General features: G+C 49.4%; 1 protein-coding gene across 2 annotated transcripts in view; it reads right to left on the bottom strand.

Annotated features, from left to right (window-relative positions):
• The window catches only part of CIB3 (calcium and integrin binding family member 3), a 185,169-nt gene that overhangs the window by 138,020 nt on the left and 20,057 nt on the right, over positions 1-27,092 (bottom strand). The gene's annotated exons all lie outside the window — the stretch shown is intronic.

Below are 27,092 nucleotides of genomic sequence, written 5' to 3'. Positions count from 1 at the left end.
CTGCAGATCATCGCGGGGTCGGAGCTCAGGGAGTCCCTTTATGCAGACGTTATTTCTCCGCCCGCGGTTCTCCTGGTCGTCAAGGAGGAGCGTGAGCCTCTGAGTGTGGGCTCTGGTCTGTGTCATTTGAATTTCAAGCGTGTCCAGCTTCATGGCCAAGATGGCGGCCGTCTCCTCAGTGGCCGTTGTGCGGGCCGCTATTTCACCCACGTCCGCCCTCACTGCTTCCAAAGCCTGTTGCTGCGTGGCTTTAATCCGGGCCACCACTACATCTAAGTCCCGTTTAGTGGGGAGGGCCTGTATGAGCTGCCGCAGGAGCTGGAATTTCTCACCTGTTGGCCCGGTGTCCCTGGAGGGTCCAAAGGCTGCTGCCGTTATCGGACGGGAGCGGCGGGAGCGGCTGTGTATGGGCAGGCGCCATGTTGTCTTCCTCAGAGACCGGCGGGTCTGGCCGCGTCGGCTGTAAAAAGCGGTCTATACGAGCCGTGCCGAACATAGATCTCTTCACCGGCGGGTGAGGGGTGTCTGGGCCTCTGTCACTCTTGTTAGGCATGGGGAGTGCAGGTCAGGAACAGGTAGAAAAAAGCAGACTGTGCGCCGTGTGGCCAGAAGCTCCTTCAGAGTACGACCTCACCGCTCCATGGCTAAGCCACGCCCCCCCCTCCAATTCCTCACTCTGCTCCCCACTTTGAGTTACATCCATCACAACAACCTCACTGTCTGACAACCGGGTCTCATCATCATCAACAGATATCTCTTTCAACCCCACTTGCAAGCCCCCACTCTCATCACCCACTGACTGTGTGAGCTGCATAGTTTGGGCATCGGGACAGATCGACTGCTCCGGTTGCTCAGACTCAGGGAAGGGTCCAGAAACGAGTTCATGGGAGCATGGTGGTGGTGGTGGATCTGAATCCCTTCTTTCCCTGGAGGGGCCAGGCTGTGGGGAAGGAGGCTGAGCTGCTGGAACAAGGGTTCCACTCCCTTGGGTAGCATGGGTGGACTGTGTGGAAGACTGGGTGGTGGATAACTTACTGGACACATTATCTGCTATCCACATGATCACCTGTTCACAATGCTGCAGTTTGCCAACTGCATCACTTGGAACCCCACATCCTCGTCCCTTACCGCTGGGGTTCACCATTTTATGGACACTGCACAGTATGGAGCTTAGATATGCCTCGAGTAAGAAATCTATATAATAAAAATGAAAGTCTGTCTGTCTATCCCGTATAGACTTCTAAACGCCTGGACCGTTTGACCTCAAATTTGGCCCACAGATACATTGGGTGCCCGGGAAGATTAGAGCGAAGGTACCGTCCCTGCCAGATGTACAGGAAGGGGGGGAGGGGGAAGAGCGCCCCATAGAAATGAATGGGAAAATCTCCACACTGCACACACAGGTGCCCAGAGGAAATGGCAGTTGTGAGCCTTAGCAACCAATAAGATTACTACTTTCATTTTCACAGGGAGCTGGAATCTGAATGGTTGCTAGGGCAGCTGCCTCACAACAGATCCACAGAAATAACTGGTAGACCCCCTACTCCATCTATACAGTACATGTATACAGGGCAGTAATACCAGCTGCTGCTGCCTTAAAGGGGTAGTGCGGCGATAAAGAATTATTCACAGAATAACACACATTACAAAGTTATACAACTTTATAATGTATGTTATGTCTGTGAATGGCCCCCTTCCCCGTGTCCCACCACCCCCACCCGTGTACCTGGAAGTGTGGTGCGCTATACATACCTGTCACGTGCCGACCCCCATCTCCGATCTTCAGTCAGTGACGTCTTCTTTGTCCGGCCGGCGAACAGCTCCGGCTGTCCCGAATGCCGGCCGCCCTCTGCAGCGTCATCCGATGCTCAGCCGCGATTGGCTGAGCATAACTGTGCTCAGCCAATCGCGGCTGAGCGGCTGATGACGCGGCCGGGTACACGGGTGGGGGTGGTGGGACACGGGGAAGGGGGTCATTCACAGACATAACATACATTACAAAGTTGTATAACTTTGTAATGTGTGTTATTCTGTGAATAATTCTTTACCGCCGCACTACCCCTTTAAGCATTAAACCTGAGGACGCCCCATCTTCACTCACCAATTAGCATCAAGATTGGTAGATTGGTAGATAATAGCTCCAGACGTCACATTTACCACTGCCACAACAGACCTGAGCAATGCCGCCACACTGTGAATGGTTAACACTGCCATACCAGACCTGACCAATACCGCCTTACAGTGACTGGATAACACTGTCATACCAGACCTGACGAATACCGCCATACTGTGACTGGATAGCACTGTCATAGCAGACCTGACCAATACCACCATACTGTGACAGGATAACACCACCATACCAGACCTGACCAATACCACCTTACTGTGACTGGATAACACCGCCATACCAGACCTGACCAATACCACCATACTGGGACTGGATAACACTGCCATACCAGATCTGACCAATACCGCCATACTGTGACTGGATAACACTGCCATACCACACCTGACCAATACTGCCATACTGTGACTGGATAACACCACTATACCAGACCTGACCAATACCACCACACTGTGACTGGATAACACCGCCATACCAGACCTGACCAATACTGCCATACTGTGACTGGATAACACTGCCATACCAGACCTGACCGATACCACAATACCCCCCTCGAAAAGACACCAGATTTTCGGGCAAGTCTGAACGGGAGGGTACTGCCCCTCTGAAGGGGGGCCTAATGGTAAATGGGTGCCTAATGGTAAATATGACCCTGCAGGTATACAGGACACTACAGGTATACAGGATCCCAAAACTATACACTACAGGTGCACGGGACCTCCACCAACTATATACTACAGGTATATAGGACCCCAAAACTATACACTACAGGTATACAGGACCTCCACCAACTATATACTTCAGGTATACAGGACTTCCAACAGCTATATACTACAGGTATACAGGACCCCAAACTATACACTACAGGTATACAGGAACCCAAAACTATACACTACAGGTATACAGGACCTCCACCAACTCTATACTACAGGTATACAGCACCCCCATCAACTCTATACTACAGGTATACGGGACCCCAAACTAAACACTACAGGTATACAGGACCTCCACCAACTCTATACTACAGGTATACAGCACCTTCACCAACTCTACACTACAGGTATACAGGACCTCCACCAACTATATACTACAGGTATACAGGACCCTCAAACTATACACTACAGGTATACAGGCCTCCCAAACTATATACTACAGGTATACAAGACCTCCACCAACTATACATTACAGGTATACAGAACCAACTATATACTACAGGTATACAGGACCCCCAAACTATACACTACAGGTATACAGGACCTTCACCAACTATACACTGCAGGTATACAGGACTTCCCAAATTATACAGTACAGGTATACAGCCCTCCCTCCCAACTATACACTAGTATAGAGGACCTCCCTCAACTAAACACTACAGGTATACAGCCCCCTCCCCTGAACCACACTACAGGTATACAGGACCCTCCAACTATACACTATAGGTATACAGCCCCCCCACCCCCTCAACTATGCACTACAGATATGCGGGACCCCTAAAAACTATACACTGTAGGTATACAGAACCCCTCCAACTATGCACTACCGGTATACACTAATTCCACTGATTAACTCAGATAAAACAATACCTTTAGATTGGCCTCCTGGGCACCTTAGAACAAATCTAATTAACACACTGACACTTTATACCCGGGCAGCGCCGGGTACATTTTCTAGTACAGAAATAAAAAAATATACTAGTGGTCCCACTAATTTTTGTGGGGCTGTGGGATATAATCTGTTGGTGGCTGCACCTACAGTATACACACTCTGTGACACCCCATTTACACTCTGCAAGCAGAAGTGAACTTAAATATGGCTTGAGTAAGAAAGAAAGAACTCTGGAAATATACTAGTGGTCCCAGTAGTTTTGGGGGGGCTGTGGGATACAATCTAGTGGTGGCTGCACCAATACACTCTGTGACACCCCCTTTGCACTGTGCAAGCCAAGCAGTAGTGAACTTAGATATGCCTTGTGTAAGAAATACAGAAATCAGAAAATATAGTAGAGGTCCCACTAGTTTTTAGGGGGCTGTGAGATACAATCTGGTGGTGGCTGCACCATTACACTCTGTGATACTCCCTTTACACTCTGCAAGCAGTAGTGAACTTAAATATGGCTTGAGTAAGAAATACAGAAATCTGGAAATATACTAGTGGTCCCAATAGTTTTTGGTGGGCTGTGAGATACAATCTGCTGGTGGTTGCACCAATACACTCTGTGACTGCCCCTCTACACTCTGCAAGCAGTAGTGAACTTAAATATGGCTTGAGTAAGAATGACAGAAATCTGGAAATATACTAGTGGTCCCAATAGTTTTGGGGGGCCTGTGAGATCCAATCTAGTGGTGGCTGCACCAATACACTCTGTGACACCCCCTTTACACTGTGCAAGTCAAGCAGTAGTAAACATAGATATGCCTTGTGTAAGAAATACAGAAATCAGAAAATATAGTAGAGGAGCACTAGTTTTTAGGGGGCTGTGAGATACAGTCTGGTGGTGGATGCACCAATACACTCTGTGACACCCCCTTTACACTGTGCAAGCAGTAGTGAGCTTAAATATGGCTTGAGTAAGAAATACAGAAATCTGGAAATATACTAGTGGTCCCAATAGTTTTTGGGGGGGCTGTGGGATACAATCTGTTGGTGGCTGCACCTATACACACTCTGTGACACCCCCTTTACGCAGTGGAAGCAGTAGTAAACTTAGAAATGCCTTGTGTAGGAAATACAGAATTCAAAAAATATAGTAGAGGGCTCAATAAAATAGTACTGAGCACTTCTTAGGGGTCTGTGTGCAACACCTAATGTCCCCTTTCTGCCAGCAGCCGATCACCAGAGTGTACTTCTAAAATCGTGGTAGCTGCACTGCAAGTCCCAGTCACCAGTCTGTAGTAATACAATTTAAAAACGATTTTAAGCCCTTACAAGGGCTGTTTGGTTGTTTCGCTAGTATTCCCTGCCTACTGGAAAGCTTATTCCCTCCCTAATGCTCTCCCTGACCAGCAGCAGCTCTGTCCCTAATCTCTTCCAGCATACGTCTGAACCGAGCACTACCGGCTGCGCTTTTTATATGGCAGGGTCATCTGATCTGGCCAACCAATCGCTGCTATCGACATGTATGGGTCCAACGTGATCGCAGGATGTACCAAAGAGTTTCCTGCTTGTTTATTGGCTGAGAAATAGCGCCCAAGCTTACAGGAAACGGATGATGACATTTTTTCAAGTATCGCGAGATGCTCGTCCGAGTAACGAGTACCATCGAGTACCCTAATACTCGAACGAGTACCAAACTCAGATGAGCATGTTCGCTCATCACTAATTACGAACTTATCTACAGCTTTTCCAAGCCTCCGAAACCCTGTCACATCGATGCGAGTCCCAGGCTCTTCTGTGCATGCTCGAAGGGGGCGCTACACATACAGAGACATTCACCATTGATGCTGATGCTGGCTTCACTTCACGATCCCACCACCATGATCGGTGTGCCCTTATTGCCTTGGATGCCCCCCAGGACTCTTTACCCCTACCCTCTACCGTGATATCTAGTGACATGCTGCACTTTATTGTGATGCACTATGCTTTGTTTATATTTACTATGCTTGCATCATTCATGTTTTCACAATGTTGTTTACTTGTATAATTTTTTTTGTATCTTTTTAACCCCTTAGTGACCGCCGATACGGCTTTCTACGGCGGTCACTAATGGGCCTTATTCTGCTGCCATCAGCTTTTTACGGCGATGGCAGAGAATAAGGCTGCGGGGCCGGGACGGCCCCCACCCCATCCCCCCGGCTACCGGAGGTAGCTGAGGGGTTGGGGCAGTGTGTGGGGTCCGTCCCGGCCCCCCCCCCCTTACCGACGATCGCCGCTATTAACGTTATAGCGGCGACCGTCGGTAAAGAGGATTACCGGTGCTGCCGCCGCCTTTCATCTCCCCCCGCCGTGAATCTACGGCGGGGGGAGATGAAATAAGTGTCCCCCAGACCTCAGATCAGACCCCCCTAGTGCCCCGATAACTAACCCCCCTCCCCCGGCGGCCATCATTTCCAAGATGGGCGCCGCCATCGCTGTGAACCGACTAACGTCGGTTCACAGCGATGAAAGAGTTAAAATGAATGAAAGTCCCATGCTCTCCGCCACCGGAGGTAGCGGAGAGCATGGGGCAGTCATCGGGGACCCCCCTGTGGGGTCCCGGTACAAGCGATCAGCGGTATATACTATATACCGCTGATCGCTTGTGCCATGTGCTCCCGGCACTTTTTATCCCCTGTCACCATAAATGATTGGTGACAGGGGATAAAAAGTGATGTCCCCCCACCCCCCAAGTCGCCCCCCACCCCCCCTGTCACCCCCGTCCCCCAGTCACCCCCCCTTCCCCATTTACTCACCGGATCCACGGAGCTCCTTCCTCCTCGACGTCCTGGCTGGTTGTGAAGTGCGCATGCGCTTCACAACCAGCCAACTCTGAAAATTTGGTCTCTGTCACTGAACTATGATTACTGTGATAGAAAATATCACAGTAATCATAGTAATACAGTGAAAATGAATATGTAAAGTACAAAAAGTGACAAACATACAAAAAAATAAAACACACACTTTTTATTATAGTAATAATTGCAGTTTACTCCCAAATTACCCCTTACCCCTCCCCAGATTACCCGTAACCACCGCACGTTGCCCGTAACCACCGCACGTTGCCCGTAACCACCGCACGTTGCCCGTAACCACCGCACGTTGCCCGTAACCCCCTCCAGATTGCCCGTAACCCCCTCCAGATTGCCCGTGACCCCCTCCAGATTGCCCGTAACCACCCCAAATTACATATACCCACCCCAGATTACCTATAAGCACTTCAGTTTATCAGTAACAATCCCAGATTGTCTGTAACCCTTCCAGGTTGCACATAACCCCCCAGGTTCCCCGTAATCATGCCAGATTACATGTAACCCCCCCAGATTGCACGTAACCACCGCGCGTTGCCTCTGACCACGCCACGATGCCTCTGACCACGCCACGATGCCTCTGACCACGCCACGATGCCTCTGACCACGCCACGATGCCTCTGACCACGCCACGATGCCTCTGACCACCGCACGTCGCCTCTGACCTCCACACGTCGCCTCTGACCTCCACACGTCGCCTCTGACCTCCACACGTCGCTTCTGACCACCGCACGTCGCCTCTGACCACCACACGTCGCCTCTGACCACCCAAATTGCCAATGACCCCCTCCAGATTGCGGTGCCCATGTCAGATTACAGGTACCCACCCCAGATTGCCTATAAGAACTTCAGTTTATCCGTAACCACCCCACATTGCCCGTAACCACCCCACGTTGCCCGTAACCACCCCAGATTGTCTGTAAGCACTGCAGGTTGCCCGTAACCAGCCCACGTTGCCCGTATCCACCCCAGATTGTCTGTAAGCACTGCAGGTTGCCCGTAACCAGCCCACGTTGCCTGTAACCACCCCAGATTGTCTGTAAGCATTGCAGGTTGCCCGTAACCACCCCACGTTGCCCGTATCCACCCCAGATTGTCTGTAAGCACTGCAGGTTGCCCGTAACCACCCCACGTTTCCCGTAACCATCCCAGATTGTCTGTAAGCACAGCAGGTTGCCCGTAACCAGCCCACGTTGCCCGTTACCAGCCCACGTTGCCTGTAACCAGCCCATGTTGCCTGTAACCAGCCCACGTTGCCTGTAACCACCCCACGTTGCCGTAACCACAGCAGGTTGCCCGTGACCACCACACGTTGCCCATAACCACCCCACGTTGCCTGTAACCACCCCAGGTTGCCTGTAACCACCCCAGGTTGCCTGTAACCACCCCAGGTTGCCGTAACCACAGCAGGTTGCCCGTGACCACCCCATGTTGTCCGTAACCACCCCAGATTACCTGTAACCACCTCAGGTTGCCCATAACCACCCCTGGTTGCCCGTAACCACCCCACATTACCTGTAATCTCATTTTTTTTATTTTATTTTAGTAACTGCGCTATTCTAATAACCATTACTAGCTGCGGTTTTGCTCCTGTAAATTGGCGCTCCTTCCCTTCTGAGCCCTGCTGTGTGCCCATACAGTGGTTTATACCCACATATGATGTACCGTTTTACTCAGGAGAACCTGCGTTACAGATTTTGGGGTACATTTTCTCTCCTGTTCCTCGTCAAATTGAGAAATTTCAAACTAAACCAACATATTATTGGAAAAATTCGAGTTTTTCATTTTTACTGGCCAATTTTGAATACTTTCCTCTAATACCTGTGGGGTAAAAATGGTCACCACACCCCAAGATAAATTCTTTGAGGGGTGCTCTTTCCAAAATGTGGTGACTTTTGGGGGGAATCTATTCTGCTGACACTACAGGGGCTCAGCAAACGCACCTGGCGCTCAGAAACTTCTTCAGAAAAATCTGCACTGAAAATGCTAATTGGCGCTCCTTCCCTTCTGAGCCCTCCTGTGTGCCCATGCAGTGGTTTATGCCCACATATGGGGTACTGTTCTACTCAGGAGAACCTGCTTTACATATGTTGGGGTGACATTTCTCTCCTGTTCCTCGTGAAATTGAGAAATTTCAAACTAAAGGAACATATTATTGGAAAAATTCGAGTTTTTCATTTTTACTGTCTACTTTTGAATACTTTCCTCAAATACCTGTGGGGTCAAAATGCTCACCACACCCCAAAATAAATTCTATGAGGGGTGCACTTTCCAAAATGGAGTGACTTATTGGGAGATTTTACTCTGCGGACACTACAGGGGCTCTGCAAACGCACCTGGCACTCGGAAACTTCTTCAGCAAAATCTGCATTGAAAAAGCTAATTGGCGCTCCTTCCCTTTTGAGCCCTCCTGTGTGCCCATACAGTGGTTTACGCCCACATATGGGGTACCATTGTACTCAGGAGAACCTGCGTTACAAATTTTGTGGTACTTTTTTCCTCTTGTTCCTCGTGAAATTGAGAAATTTCAAACTAAAAGAACATAATATTGGAAAAATTTTAGTTTTTCATTTTTACTGTCTACTTTTGAATACTTTCCTCTAATACCTGTGGGGTCAAAATGGTCACCACACACCAAGATGAATACTTTGAGGGGTGCACTTTCCAAAATGGAGTGACTTATGGCGAGATTTTACTCCGCTGGCACTACAGGGGCACTGCAAACGCACCTGGCGCTCGGAAACTTCTGCAGCAAAATCTGCATTGAAAAAGCTAATTGGCGCTCCTTCCCTTCTGAGCCCTCCTGTGTGCCCATGCAGTGGTTTATGCCCACATATGGGGTACCATTGTACTCAGGAGAACCTGCGTTACAAATTTTGGGGTACTTTTTTCCTCTTGTTCCTCGTGAAATTGAGAAATTTCAAACTAAACGAACATATTATTGGAAGAATTCGAGTTTTTCATTTTTACTGTCTTCTTTTGAATAATTTCCTGTAATACCTGTGGGGTCAAAATGGTCACCACACACCAAGATGAATTCTTTGAGGGGTGCACTTTCCAAAATGGGGTGACTTATGGGGGGTTTTCTCTCTCTGCTGACACTACAGGGGCTCTGCAAACGCACCTGGCGCTCAGAAACTTCTTCAGCAAAATTTGCATTGGAAAAGCTAATTGGCGTTCCCTTCCTTCTGAGCCCTGCTGTGTGCCCATACAGTGGTTTACGCCCACATATGGGGTACCGTTGTACTCAAGAGAACCTGCATTACAAATTTTGGGGTGCTTTTTGTCTCATATTCCTTTTGAAAATGAGAAACTTTAATCTAAACGTATATATTATTGGAAAATTTAAATTTTCAATTTTTTTACTGCCTAATTGTGAATACTTTCCTCCAGCCCCTGTAGGGTTAAAATGCTCATTATACCCCAAGATGAATTCTTTAAGGTGTGTAGTTTCCAAAATGGGGTCACTTATGGGGGTTTTCAGGATACCAGACTTCTAAATCCATTTAAAAAAAGAACTGGTCCCTAAAAAAATCAGTTTCACGAAAATGTGATAATTTGCTGATAAATTTCTAAGCCCCATAACACCCTAAAAAAGTAAAATATGTTTACCAAATTATGCCAGAATAAAGAAGACATATTGGTAATGTGACTTAGTAACTAATTTATGTGCTACGACTTTCTTTTTTTAGAAGCAGAGAATTTCAAAGTTCATAAAATGCTAATTTTTTCAATTTTTCATGATATTTTGATGTTTTTCACAAAAAACACACAAAATAGTGACCAAATTTTGCCACTAACATAAAGTGCCATATGTCACGAAAAAACAATCTCAGAATCGCCAGCATACGTTAAAGCATCACTGAGCTATAAGAGCATAAAGTGAGACAGGTCAGATTTTGAAAAATTAGACTGGTCATTAAGGCCAAAACTAGCTGCAGCACAAAGGGGTTAATGTGCATTAGACCCTACTGTGACAGCAAGCTGATGAAGGCCATGTCTGCCCGAAACGCATACTTGATGTAACGTGATGCATATTGCACTGAATAAATAAGCTCATATTGATCTGGTGAGTTCCCGGTTCCTTCTATACATACTACTGGATCTCGCCACCTCGGGCACCACTGACCAGCAGAGTGCCATCTTCCTATTCTTTTACACCATTTTTGGACACGGTCATATGCATTTCATGTCCTTCACCTGCCCCAGAAACAGCTATGTTTTCCTCCCCCCTTAAAACAGGCTATTCATCTCCAGGGTCATCCGCATCATCCAACAGGGTTTCACATCCCAGCGTTCATCTTTCAAAAGCCCAGAGCTTGGAGTGAAAGCGAAAATATGCGACCAACCACCCACATGCAAAGGCAATTAATGTGAGAATAGCCCATCTGCTGACCCTGGAGAAGTTGCCATATAGGCTGATGGAAACTGAGGAATTCCACAGCCTCATGGAGACAGCCACCCCTTGATACTCCATCCCCAGCTGGAACTACTTTTCACACTGTGCTGTACCAGCCTTAAATTAGCATGTCATGCAGAATATCACCTGTGCCCTTACCAATGTGGTTTTGAAGAAGGCCCACTTAACCACTGACACGTTGACCATTTCCCTTACAACACACTGGAAGAACTTGGTAGAGGCTTGGAACGATTTAGACCCAGGGTCGGCACACATCTTACCAAACCGGGCCAAGGATTGCGGGCCATTTTGGAGACTAAGAAACATATTCATGGCTAATCTCTCCGGACCCAAAAATGTTAGATTCTCCCCTTAGCATATCAATGCAAAAATTCTTCATAAGGCCTATGTGAAGGAAGTGTTTGTTAGTGTACAAAGACAAACTCTGTTTACTCTGTAGTGGTGGTAGCAGTGGTGATGTGTAACTGCAGCTCAGCTCCAATTCAGGTGAATAGGAGCTTAACTACAGTTACAGATTGCCAATGCTACATAGTGATAGTTATCATGCAGTGCTATGGGCAAAATGTGATGCTTTGGATATTAGTTTCACTCTGTATCGGGTTGCTCAGGTTGTTCTGGGAGCAGTGGTGCCAAGGAGTTGGGAAGAATTCATTCTTTCCACATACCCTCCTACAGCTCATTGAGGGTTAACTCCTTGGCATCACTGCTCCCAGAACAACCTAATACAGAGGGCCACTAATACAAAATGTCAAACTTTATTCAAGTTCAGCAGCCACCGCTACTCATATCGGATTGACTTGAGCATGCTCTAGGTTGGCTCATCTCTAGTATTTAGTTGTTCCTGACATCTAGCTATTCAAATACTATGGACTGCTAATTAAGACCTTTAGGGACACCGGAGCCAAGGAAGATCTCACCCTTGCCTACGCTGAGGACAGGCTAAGGGCCCAATTACAGCAGAAGATGTCTTACAGATTATCTGACAGATTTTTCAGCCAAAGCCAGGAACAGACTATAAACAGAGAACAGGTCTTAAAGATAAGACTGAGATTTCTCCTCTTTTCAAATCCATTCCTGGCTTTGGCTTAAAAAATCAGTAAAATAATCTGTCAGACATCTTTTGGTGTAATAGGGCCTTTACTGAATAAGACAGTCGGCCAGCTTAGAAAAGGGGCGGACAATTAAAGCGACTCTGTACCCACAATCTGACCCCCCCAAACCGCTTGTACCTTCAGATAGCTGCTTTTAATACAAGATCTGTCATGCGGTCCTTTTGACAGGTAATGCAGTTATTGTCCTAAAAAAACAACTATTAAACTGGCAGCCCCGTGCCCAACGGGCGTGGCCTAGATTGTGTATGCATTAGGCTGGCACAACCTCTCTGTCCCTCCTCCCTGCCCTCCTCTTCTTTAGGAATGCTCCAGGCAGATTGCCTACTTTTTGTCAGCTGTGTCAGCCCGGCACATGGTCTGGATCATTAAGGCACCTGTGCAATGTTCAGACAGAAGAAAATGTTCCAGTGGCATTCCTAATGATGAAGAGTGTGGGGAGGAGAGACGGAGGGGTGGTGCAACGTTAGGGCACAGATATTCTGAGCCACGCCCGTAGGGCACGGGGCTGCAAGTTTAAAAGTTGTTTTTAGGACAATAACTGCATCACCTGCCCAACGGACCGCAGGACAGATCTTGGAGTAAAAGCAGCTATCCGAAGGTACAAGTGGTTTTGGGTGGGGGTGGGGGTGGGGTCAGATTGTGGGTACAGAGTCGCTTTAAGCAGGTAGTTCACTTTAAGTGCACAATGGAGCATATGGTTAGAAGCAGTAGCATATCTAATGACAAATGTTTTACAGATAAATGGAGCAAGTGGCTAAAATTCCAAAATTTAACAGTGCCTCGACTGGAGTGATAGGTACCATTGGGACTACAATCTCCCCTTCTCACTGTCACTATTATTATGTAGGCTATGCTACTTGGCTATATTAAATGCTCTCCCATCACAAGTGTTCTATTTATCCTCCCTCAAACCCCCCTTTTTTTTCTTTACGGGATTGGCAACATGATTGCAATATATTTTGCATTGCTGCTGATGTTTACACATATAACATGCTGTTGTGTTTGTTTTGCTCTGTTTACTCTGTTCAAACCACATTTCTGTTATTTACAGTAAAGTAAATTATTGTTACTTTAATGGAAAATAGAAATAAAATATATGAACAAGAAAAGGGATGGACAAGCTCAAGACTGATCACACAGTAGAGCACAGTGCAAGATCAGCCACTCTCTACTGACAAGCACTCAGCTTTGTAGGAATGATATATTGCGATCTTGATGGGATGTATTGATTTTCTTAGGATATGTTATTCTGGGAAAGGACCTAGAAGGGATACTTGCCCAAAAGGTTAACATTAAGTTTTTTATTGGATATGCATTAAAATATTAAATTCACACCACTATTTATAGTGCTGAATAAAAAACTGCTGTTCTAGGTATAGTGTTCAAATATTGATATCTGAAGATAAGTGGAGTTGTAAATCCTCCACTTCACCTTTGGAACTGTTGCTTATCCCTCAATAGTTGAGTGTACAGTAGTGCCTTGGATTACGAGCATAATTCGTTCCGGGACCGTGCTTGTAATCCAAATCACTTTTAAACCAAAGCAAATTTTCCCATAAGGAATAATTGAAATGCAGACAAATAGTTCCACACCCCAAAAATAATGTTTTTTTTTAATTCTGTATAACAATTAAAACAAACATTTAGAAAGCTGGATGTGTCATATTATAAGTTGCTGTAGAGTATAGCCAAGCAGCATGTGAAGTATCATGTATAGTTAGTGCATTAAAATGAAAAAACAGCAGCAGTATGTAGATACAGAATGGAGGTGCAGATACGTAGTGTGAACAACAGGCTAGAATTGAGAAGCAGGACTGCTGTCAGAGGTCTGCATGGTCACAGGACAGTAATGGGGAAGGGGTGTGTGCATGGCCGGTTTTAGACAAAATGTGGCCCTGGGCAAAGTTGAAGGTGGGGCCCCAAATGCTAAAACATTGTAGCAGCAATTTTAAGGTCCCCATACACTTTACTTTTTTGTCTGCGGTTAACTCGCTGCTCGAGGTGGGGTGATCTTTTGTGACCTTAAATAAGACCCCTCTGTGCCACATATAGTAGGTAGGTACCTCTGTGCCTCCATAGTACATATAGTTGGTAACCCTCTGTAGGTAATTCCCCTGGTAGTTACCTCCACCACCCAGTATGTAGTATCCACCAATATAGGAGGCATCTCACTGTAGGTTATACAACTGTTAGCTAGCCCCCTCCCCCCCCCCCCCCCCCAGCACATAGCATCTCCCCTGATAGTTACCCCCCAGCAGATAGCATCTCCCCAGATAGTTACCTCTCCAGCAGATAGCATCTCCCCTGATAGTTACCCCCCCCCCCCAGCACATAACATCTCCCCTGATAGTTACCCCCTCAGCAGATAGCAGCTCCCCTGATAGTTACTCCACCCCAGCACATAGCATCTCTACTGATAGTTACCCCCCAGCACATTGCATCTCCAAGGGCTGTGGCGATATGGGCAAAAATAAAAGCTTGTGGTTTTTTTCTCGATTTTTTTATTTATTTTTTGCTAGTTATGATGGGTGGAGTAGTAAAGGCATAGTGGACAAGGGGTATAGTAACAGTAGAAGCATAGATGAGGGGTGTAGTAGTAGATAAGAGGAGTAGCAGTTTTGGGAGTAGTAGTAGTATCAGGAGTGGGGGTAATAGTAGCAATGGTAGTGAGAGCAGTATTGTGGGTAGTAGTAGAGCAGTATTAGTAGTAGTATTGGGGGTAGTAGTAGTGCAGTATTGTGGGTAGTAATAGAGCAGTATTGGGGGTAGTAGTAGAGCAGTATTAGGAGTAGTATTGGGGGTAGTAGTAGGGCAGTATTGGGTAGTATAGTAGAGTAGTATTGGGGTAGTGGTAAATCAGTACTAGGAGTAGTATTGGGGGTGGTAGTAGAGCAGTATTGGGGGTAGAAGTAGAGCAGTATTAGAAGTAGTATTGGGGATAGTAGTAGAGCAGTATTAGGAGTAGTTTAGGGGTAGTAGTAGAGCAGTATTAGGGGTAGTATTGGGGGTAGTAAAGCAGTATTGGGGTAGTAGAGCAGTATTGGGGGTAGTAGTAGAGCAGTATTAGGAGTAGTATTGGGGGTAGTAGTAGAGCAGTATTGGGGGTAGTAGTAGAGCAGTATTAGGAGTAGTATTGGGGGTAGTAGTAGAGAAGTATTGGGGGTAGTAGTAGAGCAGTATTGGGGGTAGTAGTAGAGCAGTATTAGGAGTAGTATTGGGGTAGTAGTAGAGCAGTATTGGGGTAGTAGTAGAGAAGTATTGGGGGTAGTAGTAGAGCAGTATTAGGAGTAGTATTGGGGGTGGTAGTAGTAGAGCAGTATTGGGGGTAGTAGTAGAGCAGTATTAGGAGTAGTTTTGGGGTAGTAGAGCAGTATTGGGGGTAGTAGTAGAGCAGTATTGGGGGTAATAGAAGAGCAGTATTAGGAGTAGTATTGGGAGTAGTAGTAGAGCAGTATTGGAGGAAGTAGTAGAGCAGTATTGGGGGTAGTAGTAGAGCAGTATTAGGAGTAGTATTGGGGGTGGTAGTAGTAGAGCAGTATTGGCGTAGTAGTAGAGCATTATTAGGAGTAGTATTGGGGTAGTATTAGAGTAGTATTAGAAGTAGTATTGGAGATAGTAGTAGACCAATATTGGGGTAGTAGTAGAGCAGTATTAGGAGTAGTATTGGGGGTAGTAGTAGAGCAGTATTAGGGGTAGTAGAGAAGCAGTATTGGGGGTATTATTGGGGGTAGTAGTAGAGCAGTATTAGGGGTAGTATTGGGGGTAGTAGTAGGGCAGTATTGGGGGTACTAGTAGGGCATTATTGGGGGTAGTAGTAGAGCAGTATTAGGAGTAGTATTGGGGGTGGTAGTAAGAGGGCACTATTGGGGGTAGTAGTAGAGCAGTATTAGGAGTAGTATTGGGGGTGGTAGTAGTAGGACACTATTAGGGATAGTAGTAGAGCAGTATTAGGAGTAGTATTGGGGGTAGTAGTACAGCAGTATTGGGGGTAGTAGTATAGCAGTACTGGGGGTAGTAGTAGAGCAGTATTAGGAGTAGTATTGGGGGTAGTAGTAGAGCAGTATTGGAGTATTGGCGTAGTAGTAGAGCAGTATTAGGAGTAGTATTGGGGTAGTACTAGAGCAGTATTAGGAGTAGTATTTGGGGATAGTAGTAGACCAATATTGAGGTAGTAGTAGAGTAGTATTAGGAGTAGTATTGGGGGTAGTAGTAGAGCAGTATTGGGGGTAGTAGTAGAGCAGTATTAGGGGTAGTATTGGGGGTAGTAGTAGGGCAGTTTTGAGGGTAGTAGTAGAGCAGTATTAGGAGTAGTATTGGGGGTAGTAGTAGAGCAGTATTAGGAGTAGTATTGGGGATAGTAGTAGAGCAGTATTAGGAGTAGTATTGGGGGTGGTAGTAGTAGGGCACTATTGGGGGTAGTAGTAGAGCAGTATTAGGAGTAGTATTGGGGGTAGTAGAGCAGTATTAGGAGCAGTATTAGGGGTGGTAGTAGTAGAGAAGTATTAGGAATAGTATTTGGGTTGTAGTAGAGCAGTATTAGGAGTAGTATTTGGGGTAGTAGGAGAGCAGTATTAGGCGTAGTATTGGGGATAGTAGTAGAGTAGGGGAGAGATATGGGGGTACTCTATCATACAGAATCCCCTACCCATATACTGTTCACTAGGCCCTGAATGGGGGAGGGGATCCTGTGTGATTCAGCACCCACCTCCATCATGTACTGCGTACTGCTCAGGGCCTGGTGCCCATAGATACAGAGGGAGGAGGGCCCTGAACAGTATATGGTGGAAGGGGGGACTGCATCATAAAAGATCCCCTGCCCCCTTCCTGTATACTGTTCTCTAGGCTCTAAAGAGTATATGGAGAGGGGGTTACTGTTTTATAAAGACCCCCTAGGCTCCGATCACCGCGACCCGTGTGTAAGCCCCGCCCCTTGGTCGCAAGTCCCGCCCCCAGCCTCAGCGACCCTCTACCCCCCCAAACACCCACCCCCGCCTCCTTTTCTTTACCTGGGCTTACCGTTCCTCCTCTTTTCTAGGGCACAGTCAGCCCTGCAGGAGGGGGCGGTCCGTCTTCTCCCTCTTCTTCTGCGGTCCTCACAGCTCAGCTCCTTCGTTCATTGGTGGAGCAGGGGAGCTGCGTGTGCTGCTCTGCTTCCTGCTCCACTAATGAAGGAAGGAGCTAGGGGGCCCCAGGGGGATGGGGGCCCTGGGCAAATGCCCCTGGGTGCGTGTTCAACATGGACCAATCAGGAAGTGAGAATCACAGAGCTGTGCAAGGGGACAATGACAGAAACTTTTATATACAGCATTTTGAATGGCTGAGTGTGAGTGCAGGCACATTATAGCAGCAGTGTGTACAGCTGAGTGTGAGTGCAGGCACATTATAGCAGTGTTATAGCTGAATGTAAGTGCAGGCACAGTATAGAAGGAGTGGTGAGGATGGCAAACACCAGGACTGACAAAGACTGCAGGGAGCATGAAGGAATGAGCAGGATATATGTGGGCACATACATGCAGCACTCTCTGTCTGGGGAGAGAGGGTTTACAGCTACGAAGAGATTACCTCCACAGTCCTGTCCCCTGATACAAGCCCCAGCTTGAAGTGTATCTGCTATGATTTGGAAGGTGAGGGAAACTTTCTTTGTCAGATTACAGTATTGTAAACCACGCTATGCAGATCATAGCGACCCCTCCCTTACTTGCCCTCCCATCCAGTACAGGAAACTCTTAAACCAAGGTGATGCTCTTAAACCAAGTTCCAATTTTGAAAAACTTATAGCTCTTCTTGCAAACTGCTCTTAAACCAAGTTACTCTTAAACCAAAGTACCACTTTAGTTGCTTTGAAACCGCTTTATTCACTATTGGGGTAGACTGTGGTAGCTATATGTTTGAACAACTATACTTGGCTTCCTTATTGTAGTGTACCAATTATTGAATTAACAGTTATTGTGTAGACTTGGCCGAGCTCTCTTATGTAAGTATTGTTACAATGTGTAGCTATTGCAGTGTATAGTTTGCGCGTGTCACTGAAGCTGCCCATCTCCCAGCCAGGAGTATCGCTAAAGCTTCACGTGCACTTGCTAGTTCAGTTGCTGTAGCACATTCAGTATCTTACGATAATGCTATTTGGTATCTTATCTGTTGTCACATAGAAGCTAGCGGTCTCTACCCAGGAGTACCTACGATACTCTGAAGTGACAGACAAATGATGAGAAAGCTTCACCGAAATGAGGCAATGAGGGCTACTCAATTTCAATTTCTTTCAAAATTGTACATTCGATTTTCAAAGAAAAAAAAAAAGCTCTCCGGGCAAGCTGCTCCTCCTGCGGTCAGAGTGGGACCGCACGCCAGCACCTGGAGAACCGCAAAAGCCACCCGCCCCCTGTCTACCTATATACACGATTGCCCGCACCCAGAGGACCAACGCCGCCTGCCCCACCCACCTTGTAAGATCGCCGCCCGCCCCCACCCACCAAGATGCCCACACACACCCACAAAAATGGTAGTTGCTCCTACGAGCACCGGAGACATGGAGCTGGTGCCCGTCTAATGGTGTGAGTAGTGTGCCTGTCACTATGTGTGTCTGGTGGGGCCATCTTCCTGTCATGTTTCCATGTATTACAGTCTTCATACTGTAGTGTGTGGTGCTAGTCAGTACTGCATCCATGCTCTACTGCTACCCCCAATACTACCCCTAATACTGCTCTACTACTACCCCCAGTACTGCTTTACTACTACCCCCAATACTGCTCTACTACTACCCCAGTACTGCTCTACTACTACCCAAATACTCTACTACTACCTCCAATACTACTCTCAATACTGCTCTACTACTACCACCCCAATACAGCTCTACTACTACCCCCAATACTGCTTTACTACTACCCCAATACTGCTCTACTACTACCCCAATACTGCTCTACTACTACCCCAATACAACTCCTAATACTGCTCTACTACTACCCCCAATACTGCTCTACTACTACCCCAATACTGCTCTACTATTACCCCCAATACTACTCCTAATACTGCTCTACTACTACCCCAATACTGCTCTACTACTACCCCAATACTGCTCCCACTACCATTCCCACTATTACCCCCACTCCTGATACTACTACTTCTCCCAAAACTGTTACTCCCCTTATATACCACTGCATTCCTCATCTTCTATGCTTCTACTGTTACTACACCCCTTATCCACTATGCCTATACTACTACACCCATTATAATTAGCAAAAAAAAAAAAATTCTAAATCGAGATTTAAATCTAGAATCGAGAAAAAAAATCAAGATTTTAATTTTAGCCCATATCACCCAGCCTTAGGTCCAGCCATGAGGTAAGGATGGGAGTTGTAGTTACAGCTGTCAGGGTAGGAGTTGTAGTTACAGCTGTCAGGGTGGGAGTTGTAGTTCCAGCTATGAGATCAGGATGGGAGTTGTAGCTGCAGCTATGAGGTCAGGATAGGAGTTGTAGTTCCAGCTGTAAGGTCAGGGTGGGAGTTGTAGTTGCAGCTATGAGGTCAGGATGGGAGTTGTAGTTGCCGCTATGAAGTCAGGGTGGGAGTTGTAGCTGCAGCTATGAGGTCAAGATGGGAGTTGTAGTTCCAGCTATGAGGTCAAGATAGGAGTTGTAGTTCCAGCTATGAGAGTTTTGCTACAGCTAGGGGCACACAGATTGGGTAACCATAAACCAGTTATGTAGAAGAGGATAAAGACACCAAGGGCTCGTTCACACAGAGCAAAAGCAGCTGAATTTCTGCGCTGAATCAGCGCTGAAATTTCAGCCGTTAAAATAGGTGCAGAGCTAATTTCCATTGTGTTGAATGGAAATTCTGCTCTGCAGTTCACACGGTGGAATTTCCGCACAGAACTAATCCGCTTTCCGCCAGAAGAAAGAACATGTTCATTCTTCAGCTAGCAAAAGCCTATACAAACCAATGGGGCTCTGATTTTCTGTTTCAGCGCTCAATACGCGCGTATTCAGCGCGGAATACAAGCGTAATACAAGCGGAAATCAGCGCGGAAATGGGGAAAAAAGGGGGGGGAGGAGGATTCTAGTATATATTCTGGTATAGTCTAATTTACTCGCCAAATATTTGCTGAATTTCAGCGCTGAATGCATGCGGATTTAGCGCGGATTCCTCGAGTATTCCGCGCTGAATTTGTCAAGAGCTGATTACGAGCTGAACACTTTCCTAGCTGAATACGCAGGGATTCTGCTTGCATTCTGCTTATATTCTGCTCAGAATTCAGCGTCAGTTGATTTCAGGCGGAAATATTTCCTCGCGTAATCCGCCCCTTTTGCTCTGTGTGAACGTAGCCTAAATGTTTATAACACACAGCGATGCTCTGCCTAATTAGATATCGCCTCATGTTACATGACCAGCAATCAGCTCACTTGTCGGCTGATTGTGAGCTTTAAGGCCGGGTTCACACAGGGTAAGACGCCGACCGTTCTGTGACCCGGCCGGGTCACAGAATGCCCGGTATCAGTGAAGTTTATGCCGTCCAGTACTGCAGTACCGTCCGGATGATCATCATTTCTGTTGAATTGGGATGCGGATGCACCTGTGTGCACCCGCATCCCAATTCACCATTGCACACAATCCATTGTGCGAACTGTCAGGCTTGTGCGGCCGCTTTTCAATGAATAGCAGCAAAACAAAACTGATGTGTCAGTTTTTGTTGCAGCCGCTTGCAATCCTAGCCGGAGTGTTTATGTGTATACACTCCCGCCAGGATTCCATTGTCTGCAGCACAATGTAAATCATCAATTAATCATGGCCATTGTTGCAAAGTGCAACAACAGCCTTGATTAATTGATAATTTACGTTGTGTGAACATAGCCTAAACCTGTCCACCTGTATCCACCATTGGTTACACATTTCTCTGTGTAATGGGGGGCAGAGAGGGCTTTACTACTATATGGAGACACAGAGGGGGGGTTAATTTCTATATCTGGTTGGTTAGGCACAGAGAGGGTCTATCATCTATATATGGAGGCACAATGGGGGGCTTATCTACTATATGAGGGTACAGATTGGGGGGTCTTTCTATTATATAAGGACATAGAGTGAGCCTGCCAGCCTGGGTCTAAATAGAATGTGGGGCATAAAGTGGGCACTGTTATAGTGTGGAGCAATAGAGATGGGGTGTTTATAGAGGTGAGGATGGTGCTGGAGCCAAGAGTCTAACATGTTTCTCTGGTTAATTCTGCAAAGACTATTCATGGACTGGAGTAGTCTTTGTGATGGCCGGGCCAGATGGAGATGGAAAGCAAAACAACTTTGATTAGCAATACATCACCTGCAGCTCACACAGAGAAGACGCCTTGGATGTAACTGCACTAGCATATGCTGGTATTAATAGTAATATTTGTTTATACAATGGATTTTATTTAGTGACTGTACAGGACACAGGTGTAAACTGCGGCCCTCCAGCTGTTACCATCATGATGTAGTTTTGCAGCAGCTGAAGGGCAGCAAGTTTGACCCCCAGGTATAGTGGTATAAATTGCTATGTTGTGATTAGAGGTGAGCTAATCTACAGTAGGAATGAAGTGAAGCGCTTTGTTTCTATATGCATTCAGCTTATCAGGCTGCAGGCTTTGAAGTCTGCTCTGCTTGCTGCCGCTCCTCCCCAGGTGCTGGGATTCAGTTTCCCAGGACTGGATCCATCTTTTCCCAGCACTCGGGGAGGAGCGACACAGAGAAGAATAGCCCGCAGCCTGATGAGCGGAATTCAGATAGGAATGTGGCGCTTCACTTCATTTGTACTGTAGATTCGCTCATCTCTAATTGTAATGATGGAGTGGTCATGGTGTTGAGGGATTATCTGTTATACTGGTATTATTGGTAGTAACAGTCTCTATATAATTGTGATAATGGAGTGGTCATGGTGTTGAGGGATTATCTGTTATATTGGTATTATCAGTAGCAGTCTTGGGCACCATTGTAATGTCCCCTGCTCTGCCCCAATAGTAATGATCCATGCACCATAGTAATGCCCTTTTCCCAGGGCCGTATTTGCCACTAGGCACCCGTGGTCCGGTGCCTAGGGCGGCGCCCTGCGGGGGCCGACACCCGCAGGGAACACCTTTTTTTATTACTTTAAAAAAAAAAACTCCGTAGGCACCGGCCCACGGGTGCCTAGTCCGCGCCGGGAGGGGGGGGGGGGAGGGGAGGTGACGGAGCGGCCGGGAGAAGGATGGGCAGGCAGGCTGGTTCCCTCCCCCCATGCAGCGCCGGGGTCCGGGGCAGGTGTTGAGCTTCCGGCACACACAGTGTGACAGAGGCCGGAAGCTCCCAGCTGTAGCCCCGCGGTCCCGGATCTTGTCTCCTGCTCGGCGGCGCTCATGTGATGTGACGTCATCGCCGAGCAGGAGAGAAGATCTGGGAACGCGGGGCTGCAGCTGTGAGCTTCCGGCCTCTGTCACACTGTGTGCTCAACACCTGCCCCGGACCCCGGCGCTGCATGGGGGGAGGGAACCAGCCTGCCTGCCCATCCTTCTCCCGGCCGCCCGCCCCGTCACCACCAGCCTCTCCCCTCTGCCCGCCCCCGGCCCCCCTGCATACTCAGCTGCTCCCCTGCTGGGGGGCAGCCTCTCCCCCTGCCCCCCAGCCTCTCCCCCTGCCCCCCAGCCTCTCCCCTGCCCCCCCAGCCTCTCCCCTGCCCTCCCCCCACCCTCTACCCTGCCCCGCAGCGTCTCCCCTGCCCCCCAGCGTCTCCCCTGATCCCTCAGCCTCTCCCCCTGCCCCCCCAGCCTCTCCACCTAACCCTCAGCCTCTCCCCTGCCCCCCAGCATCTCCCCTGACCCCAGACTGTCCCCCTGTCCCCCAGACTCTCCCCCTGCCCCCCCAGCCTCTCCCCTGCCCCCCAGCGTCTCCCTTGATCCCTCAGCCTCTCCACCTAACCCCCAGCCTCTCCTCCCTGCATTCTCAGCCTCTCCCCTGCCCCCCCAGCCTCTCCCCCTAACCCTCAGCCTCTCCCCTGCCCCCCAGCGTCTCCCCTGACCTCAGCCTCTCCCCTGCCCCCCCCAGCCTCTCCCCCCTGCATTCTCAGCCTCTCCCCTGACCCCCAAGCCTCTCCCCTGCCCCCCAGCCTCTCCCCTGCCCCCCCCCCAGCCTCTCCCCTGCCCCCCCCAGCCTCTCCCCCTAACCCCCAGCCTCTCCCCCTAACCCCCAGCCTCTCCCCTGCCCCCCAGCCTCTCCCCCTAACCCTCAGCCTCTCCCCTGCCCCCCAACCTCTCCACCTAACCCTCAGCCTCTCCCCTGCCCCCCAGCATCTCCCCTGACCCCAGACTCTCCCCCTGCCCCCCAGACTATCCCCCTGCCCCCCCAGCCTCTCCCCGGCCCCCCAGCATCTCCCCTGCCCCCCCAACCTCTCCACCTAACCCTCAGCCTCTCCCCTGCCCCCCAGCGTCTCCCCTGACCCCAGCCTCTCTCCCTGCATTCTCAGCCTCTCCCCTGACCCCCGAGCCTCTCCCCTGACCCCCCAGCCTCTCCTTTGACCCCCCAGCCTCTCCCCTGACCCCCCAGCCTCTCCCCTGACCCCCCAGCCTCTCCCCTTCCCCCCAGCCTCTTCCCCTAACCCTCAGCCTCTCCCCTGCCCCCAGCCTCTCCCCCTGCCCCCCCAGCCTCTCCCCGGCCCCCCAGCAACTCCCCTGACCCCAGCGTCTCCCCTGCCCCCCCAACCTCTCCACCTAACCCTCAGCCTCTCCCCTGCCCCCCAGCGTCTCCCCTGACCCCAGCCTCTCCCCCTGCATTCTCAGCCTCTCCCCTGACCCCCCAGCCTCTCCCCTGACCCCCCAGCCTCTCCTTTGACCCCCCAGCCTCTCCCCTGACCCCCCAGCCTCTCCCCTGACCCCCCAGCCTCTCCCCTTCCCCCCAGCCTCTCCCCCTAACCCTCAGCCTCTCCCCTGCCCCCAGCCTCTCCCCCTGCCCCCCCAGCCTCTCCCCCCTGCCCCCCCAGCCTCTCCCCCTGCCCCCCCAGCCTCTCCCCCCTGCCCCCCCAGCCTCTCCCCTGCCCCCAGCCTCTCCCCCCTGCATTCTCAGCTGCTCCCCTGCCTCCCAGCCCCTCCCCCTGACCCCTAGCTTCTCTCTCTGACCCCCAGCCTCTCCCCCTGCCCCCAGCCTCTCCCCCTGAATCCCAGCTTCTCCACTGCCTCCCTACCGCTCCCCCTGAACCCCAACCTCTCCCCCTGAACCGCAGCTTCTCCCCTGCCACCCTAGCTGCCCCTCCCTGCTGCTCCCCTGCCCCCCAGCTGCTCTCCCTTTCCCCCAGCTGCTCTCCCTGACTCCCCCAGCTGCTCCCCCTGTCACCCCCAGCTGCCTCCCTTCCCCAGTCACCCCCAGCTGCCTCCCTTCCTCAGCCCCCCCCCAGCTGCCTCCCTTCCTCAGTCCCCCCCCAGCTGCCTCCCTTCCTCAGTCCCCCCCCCAGCTGCCTCCCTTCCTCAGTCCCCCCCCAGCTGCCTCCCTTCCTCAGTCCCCCCCCCAGCTGCCTCCCTTCCTCAGTCCCCCCCAGCTGCCTCCCTTCCCCAGTCACCCCCAGCTGCCTCCCTTCCCCAGTCACCCCCAGCTGCCTCCCTTCCTCAGTCTCCCCCCTGCTGCCTCCCTTCCCCAGTCACCCCCAGCTGCCTCCCTTCCCCAGTCACCCCCAGCTGCCTCCCTTCCCCAGTCACCCCCAGCTGCCCTCCTGCCCCAGTCACCCCCAGCTGCCCGCCTGCAGACGAGTTATGGTCAGAGAAGTCTTCATGATGCTGCGCCAGATGGAGAAGAAAGCAAAAAGTTAGCGACAGCAATTCGAGAAGACGTCACCTGTGAGTCATTAGTAACTGCACTGTAATCACTTCTATAATGTGCAGAGCCTGAGTACCATTGGGGTCTCAATGGGTCAGTGTATTGTTTGCGGTAGTGTACTGACACAGCCCTGCGGTCACTACAGTACACTAACCCAAACTTTTAAACTAGGACCCAACTACAAGAGCTGCAGGCACTACAACTCCCAGCATATCCTGAGGGCTGTAGACTGTCAGTAAATTCTGGGAGTTGTAGTGCCTGCAGCTGTTGTAGTTGGGTCCTAGGTGCATTATACACTGGAGGCTTTGTGGGAGATCAGAATACAGAGATCTGTGGGGGCTCAGTGTGTGGAAGTGACCCCAGAACATCACTAATAGGGGATAGAACAAAAACATCTCCCCCTATCCCTATTAGTGCTGTTCTGGGGTCACGTCCCTGCACTGAGCCCCCACAGATCTATGTATTCTGATTTCCCACAACGCCTCCAGGACCCAACTACAACAGCTGCAGGCACTACAACTCCCAGAACAGTCTGCAGCCCTCAGGATATGCTGGGAGTTGTAGTGCCTGCAGCTGCTGTAGTTGGGTCCTAGGTGCATCATACACTGGATGCTTTGTGGCATATCAGAATACATAGATCTGTGGGGGCTCAGTGTAGGGAAGTGACCCCAGAACAGCACTAATAAGATATAGGGGGAGATGTTTTTGTTCTATCCCCTATTAGTGCTGTTCTGGGGTCACTTCCCTGCACTGAGCCCCCACAGATCTATGTATTCTTATGTGCCACAAAGCATCCAGTGTATGATGCACCTAGAATCCAACTACAACAGCTGCAGGCACTACAACTCCCAGCATGTACTGACAGTCTGCAGCCCTCAGGATATGCTGGGAGTTGTAGTAAAGTAGTACAATCCTATGATAACTGCGGCTGTAGACAGATGTTTTGCTGGACCTTTAGGGCTGATGGTTGTCACCCACAGATTGCAGCCACCAGGAGACTCTGCACACAGTGATTTATTAAAGGGTTGTCCTCTCAGAGACTACAACTCCCAGCATACCCTGAGAGTTGTATAAATGGAGGGTGTTCTGAGATTTGTCACAGATACAGATGAATTCAGGAAAGAAGCGGGTCAGCATGTCGTGTCTCACTGGTTGTATATTGGTGGCTCCAGGTACCCCAGTCCAACACTGAACAGAACCAGTCCCCAAACTAAGACGTCCCCGGCCTCCTTCCTCCATCACGTCTGTTTGATGAGAACAGCGGGCATCAAGCAGAGCGGCACCCAAGTGCCAGGGTATATACCATGCATGTACAGCAACGTGGGGGGGGGGCGCCTCTGCGTGCAAAGTGCCTAGGGCAGCATGAACTCTAAATACAGGCCTGCCTTTTCCCTGCTCCATAGTAATGTCCCCTACTCTGCCCCCATAGTAATGCCCCCTGCTCTGCCCCATAGTAATGTCCCCTGCTTTTCCCCTATAGTAATGCCCCCTTCCCTGTCCCATAGTAATGTCCCCTACTCTGCCCCCATAGTAATGCCACCCTGCTCTGCCCCCATAGTAATGTACCCTGCCCTGTCCCATAGTAGATGTCCCCTACTCTGCCCCTATAGTAATGCCCCCTTCTCTGCCCCCATAGTAATGTACCCTGCCCTGTCCCATAGTAGATGCCCCCTGCTCTGCCTCAACCCAAATAAATAAAATCAAATCATATTCACCTAATCCAGCCAGGGGACGGGTCCTCTTCTCCCTCCTGTCTTCTCCCTTGTGTGTGCCGCATGGATGGATCCTACAGCAGGCGCGATGACGTCATCGCTCTGCGCCTGCTGGGGAGATCACATCCAAGCAGCACTGCGGAGGCCTAGCCCAGGATGCCATAGAGGTGGAGAGTGGCATCCCTTCGCGGCAGGTGTCCAGTGGCTCACTGCTAAGGCAAGTGCCGGTGGGCCCCTTGAGCGGCTGTGGGCCCCAGCACTTGCCCTGCTCAAGTGGCTGTGGGCTCACCACAATGCTCTGCCCAAAATGTGGTATAAACACAACCCACGGCCATGGCATAAGTTTAGTCAGACGTTATACTAGAAAAATGTAAATTATCTAAAAATGCATTGAATTGACTTCTACTTATTAAATGACAACTATTCCAGACTGTAGATTAATTTTATAGTATGTTTAGAATTTCACTTTCATATGTTTTTA

Source organism: Dendropsophus ebraccatus, chromosome 3, assembly GCF_027789765.1.
Source record: "Dendropsophus ebraccatus isolate aDenEbr1 chromosome 3, aDenEbr1.pat, whole genome shotgun sequence".
NCBI classification, from domain to species: Eukaryota; Metazoa; Chordata; class Amphibia; order Anura; family Hylidae; genus Dendropsophus; species Dendropsophus ebraccatus.
Note: the sequence above shows the minus strand (reverse complement) of the source record. Positions and strands in the feature narration are given on the sequence as shown.